This window comes from Leucopleurus acutus (assembly GCF_964270905.1).
Source record: "Leucopleurus acutus genome assembly, chromosome: 20".
Classification (NCBI taxonomy): Eukaryota; Metazoa; Chordata; class Mammalia; order Artiodactyla; family Delphinidae; genus Leucopleurus; species Leucopleurus acutus.
In genome coordinates, this window is record NC_139162.1 from 43,154,329 (window position 1) to 43,179,218 (window position 24,890).

Sequence of the window (24,890 nt, forward strand, 5' to 3'; positions counted from 1 at the left end):
GAACATTCCCTACCTCTCCTAGAACCACCTTTGACCAATGATTCCCAAACTGGCTGAATGCAGGCTGACTCTTCCTGTAAGACCTGTAAAGTCCTTGCCCTACTGCCCTGGTCAGATTGCTACTTCCAGGCCTTCCCAGCAGGCATTTCAAAGCAAAGGCTTCTGCTACTTGGTTCAAGCTATTCTCTTCCCACCATGTGTCCCATTGTGCTCACATCCAATCATCAAATATGGGCAAGTCTCTAGGTTGTGCCGAGATGTGCACTCTGGCTCCCTGTTCTGACCCCCATCAGTGCATCATGATGGAGGGAGTTTTGTTCTCTCCAAGCCAGGGGGTTCCTGTCTTATCACACTCAATCCATGAAAACTGTGTGATGGCAGCATGTGGCCTATACACCAGGCATTGGGGCACCCCTATCACATGGCTGTCTCACAAGTCTCCATAGAGTATTTGTGTCATCATACTTGCTGTGGTGTGTCAGTATCTCCATCCTGTCTCACAGATCACTGGTGTGTTTTGCATGTCAGTTGAATGTGTCTCATGTCTGTCACACATCTTTTCTTTATGGATGTGGTATATGTGTCTGGGTCCTGGCTGTGTTGAAGAGTGTTAACATCCCAACATGTCACACAGTGTCCCAAGGGTGTGGGAAGATTCCAAGGTTGTATTTAGGTATATCACAAACCCATCACACACAATCCCCAAATATATGTGTATGACTCTAGATTGTGCTGCAGTATCACTACACACCTGGTACATTTAGTACCTGACATATTTGTGTGTTTCTAGACTGTGCTTCAGTGTGCTAGCAAAACACACTGTCACACCACATTTCCAGGTGTGTCACCCTCACACATCTGTCATATTTGTGTATCTCCAAGTGTTACCATTACATGCCTGTCTGCCAGGAGCAGACCCCAATTATCCATCTCTTCAATATTTAGTTTACAGGAAAGATGGGAGAAGGGTAAGTACACTAAATCAGAAAGGTGCAAGAAACCAAATCTAGAATGAGATCTATTCTAATGGACAAGTGACCCAGCAACTTCAACAAATAAATAAGAATAAAAGGAGGTAACTAGCAGCTATTAGTTAGCAGACTTATGAATCATACCTATTAAAAGTCATATGGATACATTTTGGATGCTAATCACAATGAATTACCTTAGAAAACAAACATATTTTGGAAACAATTGAGAAAACTGAGTACTGAAAACATATCTTATAAGATTTTAAAGTATGTTTATTTTGTGTGATAAAGCCCTTACATTTTGGAAACACATCATGAAGAGGTTATGAATTAAATGACATGATGTGTATGATTATAAATAACTCAGTAATAAGCATGGGGATAGATGAATCAAGAATGGCCATGCAATGATAAATAATGGAAGACTGGGGAATAGTTCATGAGGCTTCGTAACAGTCCTGTCCAGTTATATATATATATATATAAAATACCTATTGCAAAAGGGAGATTATATCTTTGTAGTAATAATTTTATGTTAATAAGAATAGGTTAAAAAGAGCAGAAGGAAATATTTTGGTTTCAGGAGTGTAAGCATATATCAAAAACATCAAACTGTACACTCTATATGCAGTTTAACTGAATCATACCCAATAAAGCTGTTAAAAAACCAAAGGTACTAAATACTCAAAACTTGTCCTTCCTAGTCATTTTACTGTTATCTGTGTTCTTGGGTTTATTTATCGCAACTCTATCAGTATGGTGGAAAAAAATATAATGATGAGCTACTGTGCCTCTCTTCTCATTCCATGTTCAGTGACATCATGTTGGAATCTTGAAATTGGCCACTGTGGGGACCTGCCAGGTGTAAAGGTGAGATGGCTTCTACAACAGAAACTTGCAGTGACATATCTGGCAAGGGACCTGGACAGGCTAGCAAGTGCAAGACAGCTCCTGAAAGCTTGCCACAAACTTGGAACTTATGGAGAATCTCCTCACTGTGGATGTTCATTTATAAAAGGTTCAACATCAGGCAGATGTCTTCCTCACAAAGGCTCTCCTCCAGTGTCACTATATTGAACAAGGAGATTGCATATTCCCTGTATGTGTATGGTGACTCCTCTCTGTGAATTTCCTGCTGCCTAATGAGGTCAAACTATCATCTGAAGGTTTTCCTACATTCACTATACTCACAAGGTCTTTCTGTAGTGTGGACTTTTCTGGTGCTGAACGAGGTTAGACCTTTAGATGAAGATTTTCTTAATTCACTGTACTCATAAAGCCTATCTGATTGAATACTTGGTGCTGAATCAGAGAAGACCTTTGACTGAAGGCTTTCCCACATTCACGGCACTTGTAAAACCTTTCTCCACTGTGGATTTTCTCATGCTGAACAAGGACAGACCTTTGGCCTAAAGTTTTCTCTTCAGACAAGCTTTCAGTGATAAATCAGAGCAGATCTTGAACTGAAAGCTTCTCCACATTTGCTCTATTTCATGAGGCCTTTTTCTAGTGTGCAATCTCCAGTGCTGAATAAGGTGGGTGCTTTGGCTAAAGAATTCCCCACATTCTTTACATTCATAAGGCCTTCCTCTAACGTGAACTATCCAATATTTAATGAGGCTGAAGCTTTCCTAGAGACTCTCCCATACTCATTGCATTCAGAAGGTCTTTCTCCAGTGTGAAATCTCTGGTGTTCAATAAGGCTGGAGCTTTGGCTAAAGGATTTCCCATATTCATTTCATTAATAAGGCCTTTCTCCAGTGAATTCACTGGTGAGAACAGGTCTGTATTTGCAAGCTGAAGACTTTCCCACATTTGTGGAAAGCCTAAGTCCTTTTTCCATTGTGGACTCTCTGGTGCTAAACAGGCGTGTGTTTGTGGTTGAAGGCTTTCCTGAAGTTGTCACACTTCTAATCATTTTTCCTACTGTGAACAGCCACCCCACACTCAGTGCTGCTGTGTGGCTTCTTCTGTTGTAAGTGGCCTGTGTGCTACAAGAGGCCGAAACTGACCAGGAAGCACTTCCCAACTTTGTTACAGGTGAAGGAATTCCTTGGCTCATGGAATGTGTAGCTCTTCACAAATGAGGCCCTGCCACATCACTTCTGAAAGTTTTTCTCTACAGTGCTGCTTCTGGTGAAGGTTTACACTGAAAGAATTGTTTCCCACATGCTCCATAAGTGTATGGTTTTTGTCTGGGATGTGTGCCTCTTTCCTCAGCCAAGTGCAAAATGTCTTTCAAGACAGAGACACATGTCTCACAGGGGTGGGCTTTCTGGGGAAAGGGACCTGCTTCGGGAGTCCTGACCTGTGATATTTTTTCTACAGAAACACTCTGCTCAGAAGGTGCCTCCTCATCTTCCACTCCATGCCAATAACCTGAAATCAAAGAAATACAGGTGAAGTGCAGTTGGCTCTGGTGGGAAGGGGCAACCCCAATCACAAATGTGCATCTGATACACTAATGAACAACTGTATGTGAGTCCATAGGATTATTGTCAGGAGGAGGGAATTAGAGTCAGGTTGAGAAGTAGCTGCTGTGCAGTAATGGTCCTCTAAAGGTCGCAGCATGGGGGAAATGAAGGATACAGCGAAGGACCAAGTGAAGGAGAAAGGATGGGGTGCAGCACGAAGAGGAGAGCCAGGTCTACAACTCACTCTGAATGGTTTTCAGCACTTGCCTGCTGATGACACAGGAGTGCTGTGCAGAAGGATGTATATGGGCCCAAGAAAACACAATTGCATCCGAGCAGCTCTTGTTCAAAGACTACTTAAAGATATGTGCACATCTCACAACATAATATGTGTGGTGCAATGGTGGAGAACACTGTGAGATGGAGCAGTGGAGAAGAATGGGTGAGATGTGGAATCCATTGTGAGAACTGAGGATTCACCCTGGGCTGAGAGTCAGTGTAGAAATGACAAGTTGGCAAAGTGTCAAGAATGAAGAAGGAAAGGTAGAAATGAGGTGTGGCCACTGGCACCAAAATAGTAATGGAAACAGAACGGAGTTATGGTATGAAGTGAACACAGCCCTGATGTCACATCCTCTTACCTGCTACTCAATAGGGCCAGGGACCCTCTGAGCCCATTTTGTGGTACTGGAATCATGCCCACCCTAACAAGCACCCATAGCTCTTCCCCTATCCCCAGGTGAACATAATACCTGGATGATGCAAGTTCTAAGGAGAAGACTGGACAGGTGAGTGGCCAGCACTGGCCAGAGCAACTCATAGGAAAGAAAACTCAACATTACCAAAAAACCCTCAGAGGAGGATCTTGCAAGAATAGCCCGTGGGGGACTTCCCTTGTGGCGCAGTGGTTAAGACTCTGTGCTCCCAGTGCAGCGGGCCCGGGTTCGATCCCTGGTCAGGGAACTAGATCCCACATGCATGCTGCAACTATGAGTTCGCATGCCACAACTAAGGAGCCAGCGAACCGCAACTAAGGAGCTCACCTACTGCAACTAAGACCCAGTGCAACCAAATAAATAAAATAAATATTTAAAAAAAAGAATAGCCCATGGGCCACAAAAGTAGCGACCATGTCAGTGACTGTGATTACTAGCAAAGGCAGACATAAGGATACATCAGCTAGGGGAAGGGAGTAGACCCTAGGGCAGAGGCGTCACCTGGCCAGAGAAAGGGAAAGCAAGGTGAGGTCCCAAAGGCTAACTTCAAGACTCCTGACTCCTTCCCTGCAAGGCTTTGGGGCAGCAGGTATTGGGGCTAAGTGGGAAAAGGACAGTACAAACAGCTCAGCCCTAGCAACCAGAGCACCTACCCGGGGAACTCGGGAAGAAAGCAGTGCCCATGGTCCTGATGTGAGAAAGACTAATCTGTTCCTGGGGAAAAGGAAAAGGTATTGGGGCAGGTATGAGGGCCTTACCTACAGAGGCCATAAGTGCAAAGTTCTCCAGCATCACATCGCAGTATAGGAGCTTCTGAGCCTCATTAAGGAGAGCCCATTCCTCCCAGGAGAAGTAAACTGCCACGTCCTCAAAGGTTATACTGCCCTGCCATGATGAGGAGAGAGGAAACCATGAACAGCCTCTCTCTCAAGGACCTCCAATCCATACCCCCACATATCCAGCCCACACTCACACTTCTCCCCAGCTCCACAACTCAGATGAGGTATCGGACCCTGGTGCCATTTGTGCCTACTCTCTCCTCATAGCCCCGTTAATTACTGTGTCTGGCCCTTGGCAACATTAGGCAGGTGGGCACATGGATGCCATTAATATCTGGACCTGCCATGCAGGAAGTCTCCCAGATGGTGCTTCCCAAGCACCACCTGGGCCCAAACTTGGGTCCACCTTCATCCTTCAGTCCCCAATACCAGGACCCTGGCGACATCAATTCATACTTCTTCTCCACATGCACATCGTTCTTTAAACTGTGCCTCTCCCGTATCTCCAGACCCCACAGTCACCACCACCACCTCCCTGCCCCATGCACGTGGGGAGACCATAAATCTCTCCCTGGCTTCCCCATGTGTTACTTCCCTCATGGCATCAAGATTATGCAAATGCAAACAGGATTCAGTACTACTCCAGACCCTCAATGGCTCCTGCTGCCAGGGCAGCCTTGAATCCTGCTATGAAAGCCTCAATTCCTGGTTTATTGCTTGTGTCACCCCCCGGCCATTCAGAACCATATGCAGACTTCAAATCCCACTGGTCCTCTTCCACTTCTGTGTTGCACTTGCTGTCCCCTTATTAGTCACAACCCTCCTTTCTCAACCTAACCCTCATTCAGAGACCAACCTCAGGGCTCCCCTCCCCCAGCTTAGTGACTCTATCAGACAACCACATTTTCCCCTGAGTTAATCCACCAGTCTGACTGAAACACTCCAGTGTCACCAAAAATCCTGGTAAGTCCATAGATATGTGAATAGGAATCAGCCTCAGCCTCATGTTTCCTCAATTATACCTAGGCCTCTTCATCCGTCTCAGTGTCTACCCTACCCTTGGAAGTCTTGACCACCTGTCAGACCATCCTCTTCTCAAATCCCCTTTCATGGCCGGTTCTCTCCCTCAACTGTGCTTTTGACACATACCACCCCTAACCAGGTGCTCTAACAAGAGACCCAGTCCTGGGGCGCCACCTTCCCTTTCCTGGACTGCTAATAGCATTACCCCCATAACCTGAAGATTCCTCCTCCCAAGTGTGATCCACAGCTCCACCTCCTCTTTTTTTAATTAATTAATTAATTTTTGGCTGTGTTCGGTCTTCGTTGATGCGTGCAGGCTTTTTCAAGTTGCAGCGAGCTGGGGCTACTCCCCGATGCAGTGCGCAGGCCTCTCATTGCGGTGGCTTCTCTTTGTTGCAGAGCAACAGCTCTAGAGCGCAGGCTCAGTAGTTGTGGCGCATGGGCTTAGGTACTCTGCAGCATGTGGGATCTTCCCGGAACAGGGCTCAAACCCGTGTCCCCTGCATTGGCAGGCGGATTCTTTTTTTTTTTTTTAATATCTTTATTGGAGTATAATTGCTTTAAATGGTGTGTTAGTTTCTGCTGTATAACCACGTGAATCAGCTATACATATACATATATCCCCATATCCCCTCCCTCTTGCGTCTCTCTCCCTCCCACCCTCCCTATCCCACCCCTCTAGGTGGTCACAAAGCACTGAGCTGATCTCCCTGCACTATGCGGCTGCTTCCCACTAGCTATCTGTCTATTTTACGTTTGGTAGTGTATATATGTCCATGCCACTCTCTCACTTTGTCCCAGCTTACCCTTCCCCCTCCCCATGTTCTCAAGTCCATTCTCTACGTCTGCGTCTTTATTCCTGTCCTGCCCCTAGGTTCCTCAGAACCATTTTTTAAAAAATATTCCATATATATGTGTCAGCATATGGTATTTGTTTTTCTCTTTCTGACTTACTTCACTCTGTATGACAGTCTCTAGGTCGATCCACCTCACTACAAATAACTCAATTTCGTTTCTTTTTATAGCTGAGTAATATTCCAATTGTATATACGTGCCACATCTTTATCCATTCTGTTATCTGTTGATGGACACTTAGGTTGCTTCCACGTCTGGCAGGCGGATTCTTAACCACTGCGCCACCAGGGAATTCCCTCCACCTCCTCTTGGATACACAGAGTAGCCACCACCATTTGGATGTCTCCACCCTGAACCATTCCCTAGAGTTTCAGACATTTATGTCCAGCTGCCAACTTGATGCCTTCGAGCAGTATTCTCTGAAACATCTCAGATTCTTAACATGGCTAATAAAACCCCAAACTCCAAATAGTCCCATTAAAAATTATCGCCAACCTTCCTTTTTTCCTTCCAAAACCTCAGAGTAATCCCTGACTCCTACCCCTTTTTCTCTCTCACCCTCAACATTAGAAAATCCAGTCAGCCATACACAAAAACAGATCCAGAATCCAAACACTTCTCCCACTTCCATGGCCACCACACTGTCCAGTCACCACCAATACTCATCTGGACTATTGCAGTAGCCTCATCCCTGGTCTTCCTGCTTCCTCCCTCACTCCCTCAAATCTGTTCTCCACTCTGCACCCAGAGAGAGCCTGCTAAGACCTGAGTCACATAACCTCACTGTTCTCATCCCACTGCTCCCATCCGTCCAGGAAAACATCCAGCTTCTCAGGCTACCATTCCAGGCCTGACTCTTCCTCTCCTGACTGCCACAAAGGAAAGAGAAACACCGAACACTCCCAGCTCAGCCTCACCTTCAAGCACTTGGACATGCTGCTACCTGTGCCTGGGATAAACTACCACACCTCATTCCCGTGGGTGCCAGACATAGGAATTATTTCATATAAACTCTGGCCTAGGGTTTGGCGTTTCTCAAGAGTCCCCAGGCCAAAGGGCTAGGAGAGTGGCAGTCTGAGTCCTAGAGCATCACAATCCCAGAGAACACGTGTGTGTGAAGAGGTTGGGACTGGTGAGAGCCCACTCACCTGTGTAGGGTCCTTAAGCACTTCTATGGCCATGGAACCTGTGGGAAGAGGGAAACTGTGAGAAGCAAGCCACCATGGAAGGGCTCCATGGGCTCAGGCCTCCCTTGTACCCTTGCATAGCCCTGGAACCAAGTGACCTTGGGCTTACTGTACCCTGGCCTTCAGTAATGCCTCTTACCAGTTGTGTGACTTTGGAGAAGGACTCACACTTCCTGGGACTCACTGTCCTCATCACCCCTTTTCCAGTTTGGGGGAAACTTTACAAACCCTGACTCAGACCATGGTCCTCCTTTGTTCACAAGCTTCCATGGTTCTAAGCACCGTAAGAACCTAGGTACACCTCCTCCACCTGCCATTCCAGGCGTGACTCCCCTTCACACTCTGTTCTGTACGGACACAACATGAAGCCCAGGTTTCCCCAGCAGTCCTGGACCAGCAGCCCCCCCAAGCCTTTGCACATGCTGATCTCTCTGCTTGTAACACTCCCACACCTCATCACACTGACTTTCGGAAACGGGGACATCACCCACAAGGGCCCCCTCTCACACCCCTGCAGGTGCTGGATGCTCAGGCCTAGGCTTCAGTGATCTGAACAGGCTCCCAGTATTTGGGGCTTTAGGATTCAAAAGTGGGGGTGGTTCGGGTGAAGGCCTGAAGGTCTCAGCACCAACTTGTGTCAGGTCCATCAGTGAGGCTTCTGAGAACTGAGCCTGTGGGCGGACAGTGACGGGAGTGACGGGTGACCAGGGTGGGGACTCCAACACCACCACTTCCAGCCCAGCCCCGACGTGCAGTCCCCCTCCGAGCCTCAGATTCACCTCTTTGCAGTGAGGACAACACTTTCTCTCGACCTTTCAGCCTCCCGTTGCCTCCAACCTGACCCAGCGATCGGGAGTTACCGATCAAGTAAACCGGACCGAAGCCAGTCAAAATGACCGCCACAAAGTGAGACCGGAAGTCCCGCCCCTATCTTTCACGCCAAGCACGGATTGCCCCTGTCCTGTGCCTTCATTGGATCAGCGCTGCTGCCGCTCTGCGCAGAGCGCTCTGGGTAATATAGTCGCAGCTCCTAATACGGAAAAGGGCGCGTGCCTCATCCCCTGCAAGCCACAGAAAAGGCGCTTTGCTTTTTCTCAAAGGGAAGGCGCCCGGATTTCTGGGCACTGTTGTCAGCAATCGAGCCAATGCCAAAGTGTCGATACATATTATTTCATAGTCCATCGAGCTCAGCATGCTCCTAGAGGCTAAACGTATTATTTCCAATGCTCCAAAGGCTACAAATCCAAATGGAATTATCATTCCATGGTGTCACTGAGACCCAAAGTGCTTCCTCACCTAGCTGTTATCTAGGATGTTCCACACCTAGGATAGGATGTTATCTCCAAATGTGATTCTTTTTCATTCTTGAAAATACTGAGCATTCCCTTCCAGCTTAGAGGGAAAACTGAAGAGGACATGTAGAGTTACCAAAATGGTGAAAATGAACGGGGATCTATGGTGGCGTGTTCATTCACTGCTCTAACAAATGTTCAGTGGACATCTGTTCTAGGCGCATGGGAGACATCATGAAACAATTGAGACAAAACCTCCTGCCCTCACGGGGCTTATATTATTTTTGAGGAAGACAGGCAACATGAAAGAAGAAATACTAAGTTATATAATAAGTAGAATGTAGTAGGTAGAATGGATAGGAGTGATTGTGTGCTGAGAAGTAGGGAGATAGGCTGTAATATTACACAGTGCAGTAAGGGAGGTCTCTTTAGTAAGCGGATAATTGAGTAAACACTAGAAGGAGGTGAGGAATGAGCCATGTAGGGTTTTTTGTTTTCTTTTTAAGTTCCAGGCAGAAGAAACAAGTGGCTTGGGGCCTTCTGTGGGTGGAGCTTGGCCGGGGTTTGTGATCACCTGCATCCTGGGGCTTCCTCACAGGGTCCCTTAGCAGTGGAGGGACTAGGACCCCCAGGTGGCCATTTCTCTGTTTTACACACTGCAGAGACCTTCAGGAATGTCGGTGAGAAGGCTGGGGTCTGCCCCTTGGAGTGAGCAAACCTCCAGCCCTGTGGACTGGGGCCTGGCACAGCATACAGCATTGCCTTTCCTGGAACACTGCTTCTCTGAGTTTGATCTTTGAACCAGAAGCAACCGCATCACATGGGAACTCTTTAGAAGTGAAACTTCTCATTTGTGAACCCAGAACTACTGAATCAGACACTCTGGGGTTAAGGAGAAGTCACAAGTCAGGATGGCTGCTGCTGGCAGGCTGGCCCCTCCTCGGGCACCTCCTGGCAGCCGCTGGTCAAGGTTGGGACTCGGCCTAGGAGCCAGCATGGAGCACTCGGCCTGTGGAGGGAGAAATGGAGGCAATCTCTGGAGCCAAAGGTCAAGACTTAGTCTCCTGGGCGGAAAGCGGGACACAGCTCCTGACCAACTGAGTGATGGGGACTCAGCTTCTGAGACCAGGTGCTGAGAGAAGCCAGGGACTTAGGCTGGTTTCCTACCCTGGGAAAGCGCCCTTGAGAGGACTAAGCATCCTCTCAGGGGCCTGTCGGTTCTGCCTACTAGCAGGAGACCGATTAGCTATAAGAACTGACAGGGAAAGTTAAAAAGAACTTTAAAACGAGTTGAAGAGAAAGTTTCCATCTGCTGTGGGTCAGCTGTGCCTGTGACAAGTTCCTCTGAACCCCTCTACCAGCAGCCACCGGCCCTCTGGAGAAGGGGCATGCATGCTGGGGCACAGGGTTACTTCTAAGGTGTGGTCTCTCTGGGGTCTCCACTGAACACCCAGGGTGTTCAGGGAGGAGGGCTCTCCCCTCTGGCTGGTCAGGATTCAAATGAATCTCACACTGTAGACCTCTGCAACCCCCATTCAGTGCTCAGCCTCCAGCAACCGTTCTCACCAGGTCTTATAGAATCTTGTCCAGGGAATTCCCTGGCGGTCCAGTGGTTAGGACTCTGTGCTTCCAGTGTAGGGGCATAGGTTTGATCCCTGGTCGTAGAATTAAGATCCCACAAGCAGAGTGGCCAAAAAAAAAAAAGCCAGGGGAACCCATACAGATTTCTGTGGCTGCTTCTCTATGCATATCCCATTTTATGGGAGGCCTACACACAATTGCCTGAGCAGCCTGAAGCTCTGATCTCTGTTGATTCCACCCTATCCTGTCTGGCCTGCACTTCCAGGAATAGTTGTTTTGGAAAATGGGGAACCAGGTGGGAAGAGTAACCGATTGCTTTGATTTGACCAGATTGTCTTGCTTTTAGCACTGAAAGTCCCAGGTACTGGGAACACTCTTCCCATGACAAAAGTCTCAGTGTTCAGTGATTGGTACAGGAGTTTATAGCAAAGTACAAAACTCATACAGTGGCCAAAAAATATGGGCTGAAAGCAAAAGTTTTTTTTTTTTTTTGTATTTTTTTTTTTTGCAGTACACGGGCCTCTCACTGTTGTGGCCTCTCCCTTTGCGGAGCACAGGCTCCGGACGTGCAGGCTCAGCGGCCATGGCTCACGGGCCCAGCCACTCCGTGGCATGTGGGATCTTCCCAGACCGGGGCACAAACCCGTGTCCCCTGCATCGGCAGGCAGACCCCCAACCACTGCGCCACCAGGGAAGCCCCGTAAAAGTGTTTTTAATGTCAAATAGATATGGTATAGATGATCTGTTTTCTGTAGTTGCTGTAGCTGACCCAGTTCACACCTGAATAATTTTATGGTGAAGCATCATATATGAATTATACCTTAACTTCATTATACCTAATGTATATAATTAATCAATGAAGCCACAGAAAATGAAGCAGTTTCCTTATCCACATTGATCCCACCCCATCTCACAGTCAGAACGACCTCACAGAGCAGTGAGCATTCGCTGACCTGCTCTAAATTCTGTCTCAGTTCTTTCTTCTTGCGTGTCTGTCCCTGTATTTGTTTTCTATCATTGCTGTAAAAAAAAATTACCACGAACTTAGCAGCTGAAAACAACACATCTTTCACAGTCTCTGTAGATCACAAGTTCGAGGGCTCAACTAGGTCTTCCGCATAGGGTCTCACAAGACCAAAAATCAAGGTATTGGCTAGGATGGCAGTTTTCATCTGGGGCCCTGGGTGCTGTTCCAGGATCATTGTTTTTGTTTTGTAGAATTCGTTTCCTGCCCATGGTTTCCATGTGATCTCCTTGATGTTCAAATTAGCAACAGTGGGTTGAGTGCTTCTCTGATGCTTTGACTCTCTCTTTTTTTCCTCTTTTACCACCAGCCAAAGTTACCTGCTTCTAAGGGTTCATGAGATTAGAATAGGCCCACCCAGACAATCTAGGAAAATCTCCTTATTTGAAGGTCAGTTGATTAGTAATTTTACTTACATATGCAAAGTCTCATTACCATGTAACCTAATATGTTCATGGGAGTAACACCAAGAGACAAAAGATAATAGGTTCCAAAATTCTGCCTACCGCAGTTCCCTTTTATCTGTAAGCTCATCTGTGTCTATATATCCATATCTATCTATAGGTTCTATAGCAGATTTTATATTTTCTTTACAGTAGGTCTGGAATTATTTATATGAATTTAGTAACAATTTATCCACACAACTCAGCTTTCCTCATGTCAATTTAGAACACGAGAAAACTTATTATTACAGGCTCTGGATGCCAGCCACCACTGCACAGCACAACCTGACTCAAATTATGGTTTGTTGGACTTTCAGACAATGGTCTTAATCATAATAGTTTGCTTCCAAGTAATTCTGATTATTCCTGGTTTTGAAAACAAATGAATCATTTTGGGGAAAGTTTTAATTTTATTTCACTCACTTTTATGGATTTATCTTTCTACTTTACCTAATATTCCCCTGGGGCTTCATATGCTGGGTCTGTGAGGAATTAATACTGACTTCTGTTGACATCTCACTCCTGTCCATGATGACGAACAGACCTGGGACTTAAGCCTAATACCCAGTCTTTTTTTCTTTTTAATCAACGTTCCATTTACACAACTCTTTTTCTCCGTGTTTTCATTGCAGTAAGTCAGGAATTTTTTTTTAGCTGCATTAAAATTCACACGTTCAGTCTGTTTTCATATGGTGGTTGCACTTAATGTAAGAACCACACTTACATTTATCCCAATTTTTCCCTTAAAGAAAACTTAGTATGTGCATTAGTTTGCCAGGGCTGCCATAACAAAGTACCACATATTGGGTGGTTTAACCAACAGAAATTAATTTTGTCACAGTTTCTGGAGCCTGGAAGTCCAATATTAAGGTATTGGAAGGTCGGTTCCTTTTGAGGCCTCTCCTTGGCTCTCTGTGTCCTCACGTGGTTGTCCTTCAGTCCATGTTGTCTGCGTCCCAATCTCCTCTTCTTATAGGGACACCAGTCATATTGGAGTAGGGCCCACCCCTATGACCTCATTTTACCTTAATTATCTCTTTAAAAACCCTATCTCCAAATACAGTCCCATTCTGAGGTACTAGGGGTTAGGACTTCCAACATATGAATTTGGGGGAAACACAATTTCACCCATAGCATTGTGAATTGGGCATAAACATAGGAAATTTTAAAATATTTATGTAGGTTTTAATGAATCTTTCTAAAGTTGATACCTATGTAACTAACTACCACTAAAGACAATACAAAAGAATATTAGCAGTGCCCATAGTCCTGAGTGATCCATTCCAGTCACAATGGGATCTTCCCCCAACACCAAGAGGAATCCCATATCCTAATTTGAAAAGTAGGTATCACCTGACTTTTGAATAGTTCTTACTATGGCTTATGAGTCCTAAAAATAGAATTTGATTGTGGCTGTTATTGATATTTATATGAATGGAATCATAGATTATGTGTTCTGTTTGCCCTTATATCTTCTTCACAATAAATGCTTTTAAGATTTGCTCATGTTGGGACTTTCCTGATGGCACAGTGACTGGGAACCTCCCTGCCAGTGCGGGGGACAGGGGTTCGATCCCTGGTCTGGGAAGATCCCACATGCAGTGGCACAACTAAGCTCATGCGCCGTAACTACTGAGCCTGTGCCCTAGAGCCTGAGAGCCACAACTACTGGGCCTGCGCCACAACTACTGAAGTCCGCATGCCATGGAGTCCGAGGGCCGCAGCTGTGGAGCCCAAGTGCCACAACTACTGGAGCCCGTGTGCTCTGGGGCCTGCATACCACAACTGCTGAGCTCACGTGCTGCAACTGCTGAGGCCTGCACGCCTGGAACCTGTGCTCTGCCACGATGAGAGGCCTGCACACTGCAGTGAGGAGTGACCCCCACTCACCGCAACTAGGGAAAGCCCCTGTGCAGCAAGGAAAACCCAACGCAGCCAAAATAAATAAATAAATAAAGATTTGCCCATGTTATTCCATGTACCTGTGTATCATCCATTTAAATTGCTGTTGAGCAAGCAATTTATCTATCCATGCTACTGCTGATGCACCTTTGTATTGCTTTCAGTTACCAGTAATCAAAAGGATGCTGCTGTGAAAGTTTCTGTCCATGTATTCTGGTGCACATAAAAAAATGCATTTTTTACAGCAGAAGACACACTTTTCTTAAGGACTCTTCATTGGGAAGATATAAATATCTTAAATATTTATGAACTTAATAGAGGAACTTAAAATATATAAGGCAAAATAAATGATAATATACAAATTACAATTATAATTGGAGATGTTAACATTTCTTTCTCATGAATAGTTAGAACAAGTAGACAAAAACCAAATGAGTACAGAAATTTTATCTTGACTTAATTGCATTTGTAAACAATATACCCAAAATTATTTGAACACACATTCTTTTTCAAGTGAACATAGACTATTCCTAACGATAGGCATATACTGTGTGAAAAAATAAGTCTCAGCAAATTTCAAAAGATTGAACACATACAATGGAATTAAAGTAGAAACCAAAAACTAATGTATCTAGAAAGTCCTTAAATATATATATATATATATTTTTTTTTTTACATCTTTATTGGAGTATAATTGCTTTACAATGGTGTGTTAGTTTCTGCTTTATAACAAAGTGAATCAGTTATACATATACATATGTTTCCATATCTCTTCCCTCTTGCATCTCCCTCCCTCCCACCCTCCCTATCCCACCCTCTAGGTGGTCACAAACCACCGAGCTGATCTCCCTGTGCTATGCAGCTGCTTCCCACTAGCTATCGATTTTACGTTTGGTAGTATATATATGTCCATGCCACTCTCTTGCTTTGTCACAGCTTACCCTTCCCCCTCCCCATATCCTCAAGTCCGTTCTCCAGTAGGTCTGTGTCTTTATTCCTGTCTTACCCCGAGGTTCTTCATGACATTTTTTTTTCTTAAATTCCATATATATGTGTTACCATATGGTATTTGTCTTTCTCTTTCTGACTTACTTCATTCTGTATGATAGACCCTAGGTCCATCCACCTCATTACAAATAGCTCAATTTCGTTTCTTTTTATGGCTGAGTAATAGTCCATTGTATATATGTGCCACATCTTCTTTATCCATTCATCTGATGATGGACACTTAGGTTGTTTCCATCTCGTGGCTATTGTACATAGAGCTGCAATGAACATTTTGGTACATGACTCTTTCTGAATTATGGTTTTCTCGGGGTATATGCCCAGTAGTGGGATTGCTGGGTCATATGGTAGTTCTATTTGTAGTTTTTTAAGGAACCTCCATACTGTTCTCCATAGTGGCTGTACCAATTCACATTCCCACCAGCAGTGCAAGAGTGTTCCCTTTTCTCCACACCCTCTCCAGCATTTATTGTTTCTAGATTTTTTGATGATGGCCATTCTGACCGGTGTGAGATGATATCTCATTGTAGTTTTGATTTGAATTTCTCTAATGATTAATGATGTTGAGCATTCTTTCATGTGTTTGTTGGCAGTCTGTATATCTTCTTTGGAGAAATGTCTATTTAGGTCTTCTGCCCATTTTTGGATTGGGTTGTTTGTTAGTATTTGCCTTATGTATTGAGGTGCTCCTATGTTGGGTGCATAAATATTTATATAAATGTTATATCTTCTTCTTGGACTGATCCCTTGATCATTATGTAGTGTCCTTCCTTATCTCTTCTAACAGTCTTTATTTTAAAGTCTATTTTATCTGATATGAGTATTGCTACTCCAGCTTTCTTTTGATTTCCATTTGCATGGAATATCTTTTTCCATCCCTTCACTTTCAGTCTGTATGTGTCCCTATGTCTGAAGGGGGTCTCTTGTAGACAGCATATATATGGGTCTTGTTTTTTATACATTTAACTAGTCTGTGTCTTTTGGTTGGAGCATTTAATCCATTTACATTCAAGGTTATTATCAATATGTGTGTTCCTATTACCGTTTTCTTAATTTTGGGGGGTTTGTTTTTGTAAGTCTTCTTCTTCTCTTGTGTTTCCCACCTAGAGAAGTTCCTTTAGCATTTGCTGTAAAGCTGGTTTGGTGGTGCTGAATTCTCTTAGCTTTTGCTTGTCTGAAAAGCTTTTGATTTCTCTGTTGAATCTGAATGAGATCCTTGCTGTGTAGAATAATCTTGGTTGTAGGTTTTTCTCTTTCATCACTTTAAGTATATCCTGTCACTCCCTTCTGGCCTGCAGCGTTTCTGCTGAAAAATCGGCTGATAACCTTATGGGGATTCCTTTGTATGTTATATTTTGCTTTTCCCTTGATGCTTTTATATTTTTTCTTTGAATTTTCGTTAGCTTGATTAATGTGTCTTGGTGTGTTTCTCCTAGGGTTTATCCTGTACGGGACTCTCTGTGCTTCCTGGACTTAGGTGAGTATTTCCTTTCCCATGGTAGGGAAGTTTTCCACTCTAATCTCTTCAAATATTTTCTCAGACCCTTTCTTTTTCTCTTCTTCTTCTGGGACCCCTATAATTTGAATGTTGGTGCGTTTAGTGTTATCCTAGAGGTCTCTGAGATTGTCTTCAATTATTTTCATTCTTTTTTCTTTATTCTGCTCCTTGGCAGTTATTTCCACAATTCTGTCTTCCAGCTCACTTATTCGTTCTTTTGCCTCAGTTATTCTATTGGTTCCTTCTAGTGTATCTTCCATTTCCGTTATTGTGTTGTTCATCTCTGTTTGTTCTTTAGTTCTTCTAGATCTTTGTTAAACATTTATTGTATTTTCTCAAACTGTGTCTCCATTCTATTTCTGAGATTCTGGATCATGTTTACTGTCACTACTCTGAATTCTTTTTCAGGTAGGCTGCCTATTTCCTCTTCATTTATTTGGTCTTGTCGGTTTTTACCTTGCTCCTTCATCTGTGACATAGTTTCTTGTCATCTGGGTTTTTTTGTTTGTTTGTTTTTGTTTTTTTTTGATGGGTGGGACTGTGTTCCTGTCTTACTGGTTGTTTGGCCTGAGGCTTCCAGCACTGGAGTTTGTAGGCCGGTCACTCAGGGGTTCCTCCCATCTCCTTGGGCATCGAGGTCGCCCACCAGCGTCTGGCAGGTGCCCTAGTTGTGGGGAGATGCGAACTCCATGTCCTCCCCCATTGCCATCTTGACCTATAGACAGCAGATATTGTTTTGAGAATGGTTGGTGGTGTCCTTGAGTCTGTTACAGTTCAGTAAACCTCAAATTCTCTGTAATGCAGGAACACGTCTGAAACCACATCAGTAATGGCCAACTCCCTCCATTTTGACTGCATGTACCACAGTTACTCCATTTTGATTTTTTGTGTGTGTGTGTGATATGCGGGCCTCTCACTGCTGTGGCGTCTCCTGCTGCGGAGCACAGGCTCCGGACGTGCAGGTTCAGCGGCCATGGCTCACAGGCCCAGCTGCTCCGTGGCATGTGGGATCTTGCCGGACTGGGGCATGAACCCACGTCCCCTGCATTTGCAGGCGGACTCTCAACCACTGCACCACCAGGGAAGCCCTCCATTTTGATTTTTAAATACATTATTTTCTTTAATGGTGAAAGCAGATCTACAATGCATGTTTGACAGACCTCAAAATAGGATGTTCTAGTTAGCATAAAGTTCAAGCTAAATCTCATATAAGCTAGAATGACTTCCCATACCTCAATATATGAAAATTGCTTCCATCACCTTCTGCTTTGGAGGAGTGATCCAGGTGCTTTCTGACTCAGCCTCAGTGGGCTGCCAGAGAGTTCAGCAAAGGAAGAGCTTCATGAAGGTCATTGGCCAGTTCTCCAACCTCACTGAAAACAGAGAAGAGGCAGGGAAGAAAGGTGTTAGATATGCTGTCAGGAATTCTCTACCCACATCTCCAGTTGTAGGCTCTGTAAACAAAATTCCAATGTTCCTATTGCTGCCACTGCCACTGCCATTGTTTTGGGGTCCAGGTGAGCTGTCCCAACCTCCTAAGCTTCTTTGAAAGCTTCTTTGATGAATTGAAATGGATATAATATCTGGACAATACAAAGGAGAGGCAACATTATAAAGAGTATACAAAATATATAGACAATGAAATATAACAGCTAGACATACTTTAATAAAAAGAAAGTATGTGCATGCGCACACACACACACACACATACACACACACACTGGACCTGAGATCTTCTTCCACCCATAGGCACTAACCAGACTGTAGGGAATAATCTGTGCAGAGATATGTCTCAATTAGTGGGGATAGGAACCAGTGGAGAAATAGCCTAGCCTTCCCACCCCTTGGTGGGAAAATTCTGAGGATGCTCCTCTTGATATCTCAAAGGGTCCTTAGCATGCGGGGCACACCAAGGAATACTATATTGGCTTATATGCTGGGTGGCACAGAAGGTTGCCAGATCTGAATGGGACTTAGAGCTTAGCAGCAGATCCAGCAGATCCTATTTTGTTGGAAATATCAGTGTTGGGAAAAAATGCAGTCTGGTTTTGATGCCACGACCCAGTGGAAGAATCACAATGCAGATCCCTGACTCTGGAGCAAGGCCATGCCTTCTATAGCAGAGAATTAGAAACATTTTTAGAAACAGCTTCTGGTGTATTACTAAGCCCTAGTAAAAATGTATTGCCTGACCATGGGGCACTAATTGACCATGCATCTGGAACTGCCTTTTGTGAACTAGCGTTCTGTTCAACAAACGTGAAGAGACCCAGCAGGTGTTCATCATAAAATGGAAATGGCACATCCAGGATTGAGCCTGAGCAAGATCAGAGTTCAAAAATAAGTTACATAAGCAGGTAGCATATATAACACATGTCCACAAAAGCCACCATATTTGCATCCCTAACTCAGTTCACTCCTATAGCCTTAGAAGGGGCCTCTATGACCAGCTGAAGAAAGTGAATGGGACATTTCCATGTGTAGATGCATTACAGCCATATTCTGAAACAGCACTGAAAGACAGTGAAGAGAAAAAAATCCCATTTAGTTGAGCTGTAAACAGAGCACCTGGTCATCCACTTTATGAGGAAGAAGTGGCCTGAAGTAAGGATGTATATAGATTCCTGGGCAGTGGCTAATGGCCTGGATGTCTGGTCAGAAACCTTGAAAGAAAAGAACTGGATGACTGGAGACTGGAAGTTTTGGATAGAGTCATACAGCTGAAATATGGAAGTGAGTATGAAATGTAAAGATTTTTGTATCACAGTTTAACATCCATTGAAAGCATCCACTATGGAGCAGACAATGAACAAACAAATAGATAAAATGACTCAGCCAGTGACAGTAATCTACATCATCTGCAGCTCTGTAACTAGCACAATAGGCACATGAATGAAGTGCCCAACACAGTAGAGATGGAGTCTAGCCCATCAGCCCAATAACATAAACATATACGTATCAAGTTAGCTACTACTGCTAATGGCCAACTCAAGACAAGTCCTTGAGGAGGCAAAATGGCCACTTTGTGGAAAGTTGTCTATATGTGACCCCTTCCATTCTGGAAGAGTGACCACTTCATCCTCAAAAGAATATGTACCTAAGCAGAACACTCTATGACATAAATCACAGCAAGATCCTTTTTGACCCACCTCCTAGAGAAATGGAAATTAAAAACAAAAATAAACAAATGGGACCTAATGAAACTTAAAAGCTTTTGCACAGCAAAGGAAAAATAAACAAGACGAAAAGACAACCCTCAGAATGGGAGAAAATATTTGCAAATGAAGCAACTGACAAAGGATTAATCTCCAAAGTTTACAAGCAGCTTATGCAGCTCAATATCAAAACAACAAACAACCCAATCCAAAAATGGGCAGAAGACCTAAATAGACATTTCTCCAAAGAAGATATATAGATTGCCAACAAACACATGAAAGGATGCTCAACATCACTAATCATTAGAGAAATGCAATCAAAACTACAATGAGGTATCACCTCACACCAGTCAGAATGGCCATCATCAAAAAATCTACAAACAATAAATGCTGGAGAGGGTGTGGCTAAAAAGGAACCCTCCTGCACTGTTGGTGGGAATGTAAATTGATACAGCCATTATGGAGAACAGTGTGGAGGTTCCTTAAAAATCTAAAAATAGAACTACCATACAACACAGCAATCCCACTACTGGACATGTACCCTGAGAAAACCATAATTCAAAAAGAGTCATGTACCACAATGTTCGTTGCAGCACTATTTACAATAGCCAGGACATGGAAGCAACCTAAGTGTCCATCGACAGACAAATGGATAAAGAAGATGTAGCACATATGTACAATGGACTATTACTCAGCCATAAAAAGAAACGAAATTGAGTTATTTGTAGTGAGGTGGATGGACCTAGAGTCTGTCATACAGAGTGAAGTAAGTCAGAAAGAGAAAAATAAATACCATATGCTAACACATATACATGAAATCTAAAAAGAAAAATGTTCTGAAGAAACTAGGGGCAGGACAGGAATAAAGACGCAGACGTAGAGAATGGACTTGAGGACACAGGGAGGGGGAACGGTAAGCTGGGATGAAGTGAGAGAGTGACATGGACATATATACATTACCAAATGTAAAATAGTTAGCTAGTGGGAAGCAGCCACATAGCACAGGGAGATCAGCTCGGTGCTTTGTAATCACCTAGAGGGGTGGGATGGGGAGGGTGGGAGGGAGATGCAAGAGGGAGGAGATATCGGGATATATATACATGTAGAGCTGATTCACTTTGTTACAAAGCAGAAACTAACACACCATTGTAAAGCAATTATACTCCAATAAAAATGTTAACAACAAAAAGAAAGAATATATACCTATCCCAGGGATGGGTTTGTTTTCCTGCTCACAGACCGTCTGCCGGCACCACTATCTGTGGCACGTGGAATGTCTCATCTACAGGTATGGAATCCTACACCACATAACATTTGACCAAAGACCTCTTACAGTGCAGAGGTTGAGGAAGTGGACCCAGTACTATGGAACTTACTGGTCATTTCACATACCATACCTTTAAGAAGAAGCTGTCCCTAAGTTACTGGAATGGTCTACTGAAATCACAGCTGAAGCACCAGCTCAGAGGCCATACTTTGGGATACAATATATGCATTAACTCAGTGATATTTCTATGTGGTTCCATGTCCCTATCAGGAATAATACATAGGTCTGGGAACCAAGGACTAGAAGCAGAAGTGACCCTACTTACTATCATCAATCCCAATGGTCCACTTGGGAGCTTTTTGCTTACAGTACCCACACGTTTAGGATCTTTTTCGTTAGTTATCCTAATTCTAAAAGAGGTCACTATTGACTGGGATACAGCATGGATCCCTTTGAACTATGAGTTATGGCTGCACCCAGGGAACTTTGGATTCCTTGTGTCCAAGGAATAGCAAGCAGGAATAGTAGTGATTAACTCAGCAGAGGTAATTGATCTTGATGAGCAGAGGAAGGTAGGACTTCTTTTTTACAATGAAGGGGGGAAAAGAATGTGTGTAACTCCAGGGATCACTTAGGTAGCTCTTGATACACCTTGCCCAAATGTTACTGTGAATGGACATGTGAAGAAACCTCAGCCTGTGAAGCGTATGATTACTAAGGGCTCATTCCCCTTTAGAATAAAGAGTTGGGTCATACCCACCACTAAGTTTGCCACCAAGCCCTGCTGAGGTGATAGCAGAGGGTGAACAAAATGTAAAGTGGATATTAGAAGAGTGAGTACCACTTGTGACCCCCAGACATATAACAGTAATGGTGTCTGTGGTTCTTTTCATCAACTCAGGAATGGAGGTCCTCAGGAACAATGGAGGAACTGCTCATGAATGTACATGGACAAGTGGATCTGTGCAGCACCAGTGTAGCCATGGAAGTGCCCTGCTCAGATATCCCTTCAACAGATCCTCTTGGGGCTGGAGCACAACTGATTGACAGCCTCCAGGTGCTGTGCTCTTAGATCCACCAGAATTTGTTCTAGGTCTAACTTCCCCTGGGATGTTCCCATCTAATGATATGCATCACAGAGGTATGAGAACCTTGCCCTTCCTGCCCAGTGGGATAATCTTCTAGAGGGTGAATATGGCCCCAGGATCCCGTATTGTCTTGGTCAAGAATTTCTCCTAACTGTGCTGAGGTGTGAGGTATTTTCTACCCAATCCTTCCTTCTCTCTCTCCTTTCTCATGTGTTCCACATGCATTGAGCTCTGAAAGCTCTGTGTTCCTCTTGTTCCCCTTTATCCTTTGAAGATGTGTTGCCCCCACAAATCTCTAGCAAGTCTCATCCTGTCGTGGTATCTTCTCCTTGGGGGACACTTGCACTGATGTAGCATGTTATATGATGGTTTTGGACAGAATATTATTTCTAGTTATGGTGCTTATACATACTTTACTACCACCATAGCATTTGAAGAAAAATCCTTTCTTCATATTTTTAAAATACCTGCCCACTTCCACTTGGAAACTGAACAGCATCAGTGGCAAGCTGGCAGTTTTAGAAAGTGAACTTCTAGATCTAAAATGTTTTCATAGATAAGCCATCAATGCTCTTGTTATCTACTATTAGCTTTTAAAACATTTCTGATTTCCTCCAAAAAAATTTGCATATGGAAATCTACAGTTAGATTGGCTACCTGCCACCAGTGGCAGCCCTCACTTCACTATCTGAAAGAGCCCAGAACATCTCATCTCCTTAGTCTAAATCGATCTATTTCTTAAATGATTAATTCAGGAACTCTTCTCTCAGATGAAAGGCACTATGTTATAGTTCTATTGTATCAATGCTCTAAAATTCAATTTATGGGTCTACCTCTGAACCTCCAGTATATACAATTTTCTGCTATCTCCGTTTCTGAGAGCTTATTCCTGTATTCTCTTACTCTCTTCCTTTACATAGATTGTTTGATTTAATTCAACCAAGTATGCAGTAATATCAAATTAATCTAACTGTCTGGGTTCTCAGGGAAGCAGACACTGAGATGGCAATGGCCACACAAGACATTTATTTGGAATGGTAGCTGTGGGAGGCAGAGGAAGTAAAAGAAACAGATAATCTGAACAGATCAATACTAGCAATGAAATTGAATCAGTAATCAAATACTCACAACAAATAAAAGACCAGGACCATACAGTTTCACAGGGGAATTCTACCAAACACCTAGAGAAGAGTTAATACCTATCCTTTTCAAACTACTTTTAAGAACTGTAAAGGAGGGAACACTTCCAAACTCATTCTACGAGGCCAGCATGACCCTATACCAAACCAGACAAAGACACTACAAAAAAAAGAAAACTACAGGACAATATCTCTGATGAATATAGGAACAAAAATCCTCAACAAAATATTAGTAAACCATATTCAACAATATATAAAAAGGTTCATACACCATGATCAACTGGATTTATTCCAGAGAGGCAAGGATGGTTCAATACCTGTAAGTCAATCAATGTGACACACCACATTAACAAAAGCTACAGTAATCAAAACAGTATAGTACTGGCACAGAAACAGACACATAGGTCAATGGAACAGAATAGAGAACCCAGAAATAAACTCATGCACTTATGGATAGTTCATCTATAACAAAGAATACACAATGGGAAAAAAGTCTCTTCAATAAGTGGTGGCGGGAAAACTAGACAGTTACATGTAAAAGAATGAATTTAGAACATTCTCTAAGATCATATAGCAAAATAAACTCAAAATGGATCAAAGACCTAAATTTAAGACCAGAAACCATAAAACTCTTAGAAGAGTTAACCCTGGTGGCACAGTGGTTAAGACTCCATGCTCCCAATGCAAGAGGCTCAGGTTTGAACCCTGGTCAGAGAACTAGATCCCACATGCATGCCACAACTAAGAGTTCACATGCCACAACTAAGGAGCCCACTTGCCACAACTAAGACCCAGTGCAACCAAATAAATAAATATTTGAAAAAAAGAAACCATCAACAAAATGAAAAGACAACTTACAGAATGGGAAAAATATTGCAAATGATATGTCCAATGAGGGGTTAATATACAAAATATATAAACAGCTCATACAACTCAATATCCAAAAAACAACCTGATTAAAAAATGGACAGAAAACCTGAGTAGACATTTTTGCAAATAAAACACACAGATGGCCAATAGGCACATGAAAAAATGCTCAACATCGCTAAACATCAGAGAAATGCAAATCAAAATCACAAGAAGTTGGGCTTCCCTGGTGGTGCGGTGGTTAAGAATCCGCCTGCCAATGCAGGGGACACAGGTTTGAGCCCTGTTTGGGGAAGATTCCACTTGCCGCGGAGCAACTAAGCCCGTGTGCCACAACTACTGAGCCTGCACTCTAGAGCCCGCGAGCCACAACTACTGAGACCACGTGCCACAACTACTGAAGGCCATGCCCCTAGAGCCCGTGCTCCGCGACAAGAGAAGCCAGTGCAGTGAGAAGCCCGTGCACCGCCACGAAGAGTAGCCCCCACTCACTGCAACCAGAGAAAAGCCCACGCACACCAACAAAGACCCAACGCAGCCAAAAATAAAATTAAATAAATAAATACATTTTATTTTTAAAAAACCACACACACACACACACACAAGAAGAGATCACCTCACAGCTGTCAGAATCGCTATCAACAAAAAGACCAAAAATAATAAATGTAGATGAAGATGTGGAGA

At 43.7% G+C, this 24,890-nt stretch overlaps 1 long non-coding RNA gene across 1 annotated transcript in view; it reads right to left on the bottom strand.

Moving 5' to 3' along the window:
* The window catches only part of LOC309977173, a 336,876-nt gene that overhangs the window by 62,623 nt on the left and 249,363 nt on the right, over positions 1–24,890 (bottom strand). The gene's annotated exons all lie outside the window — the stretch shown is intronic.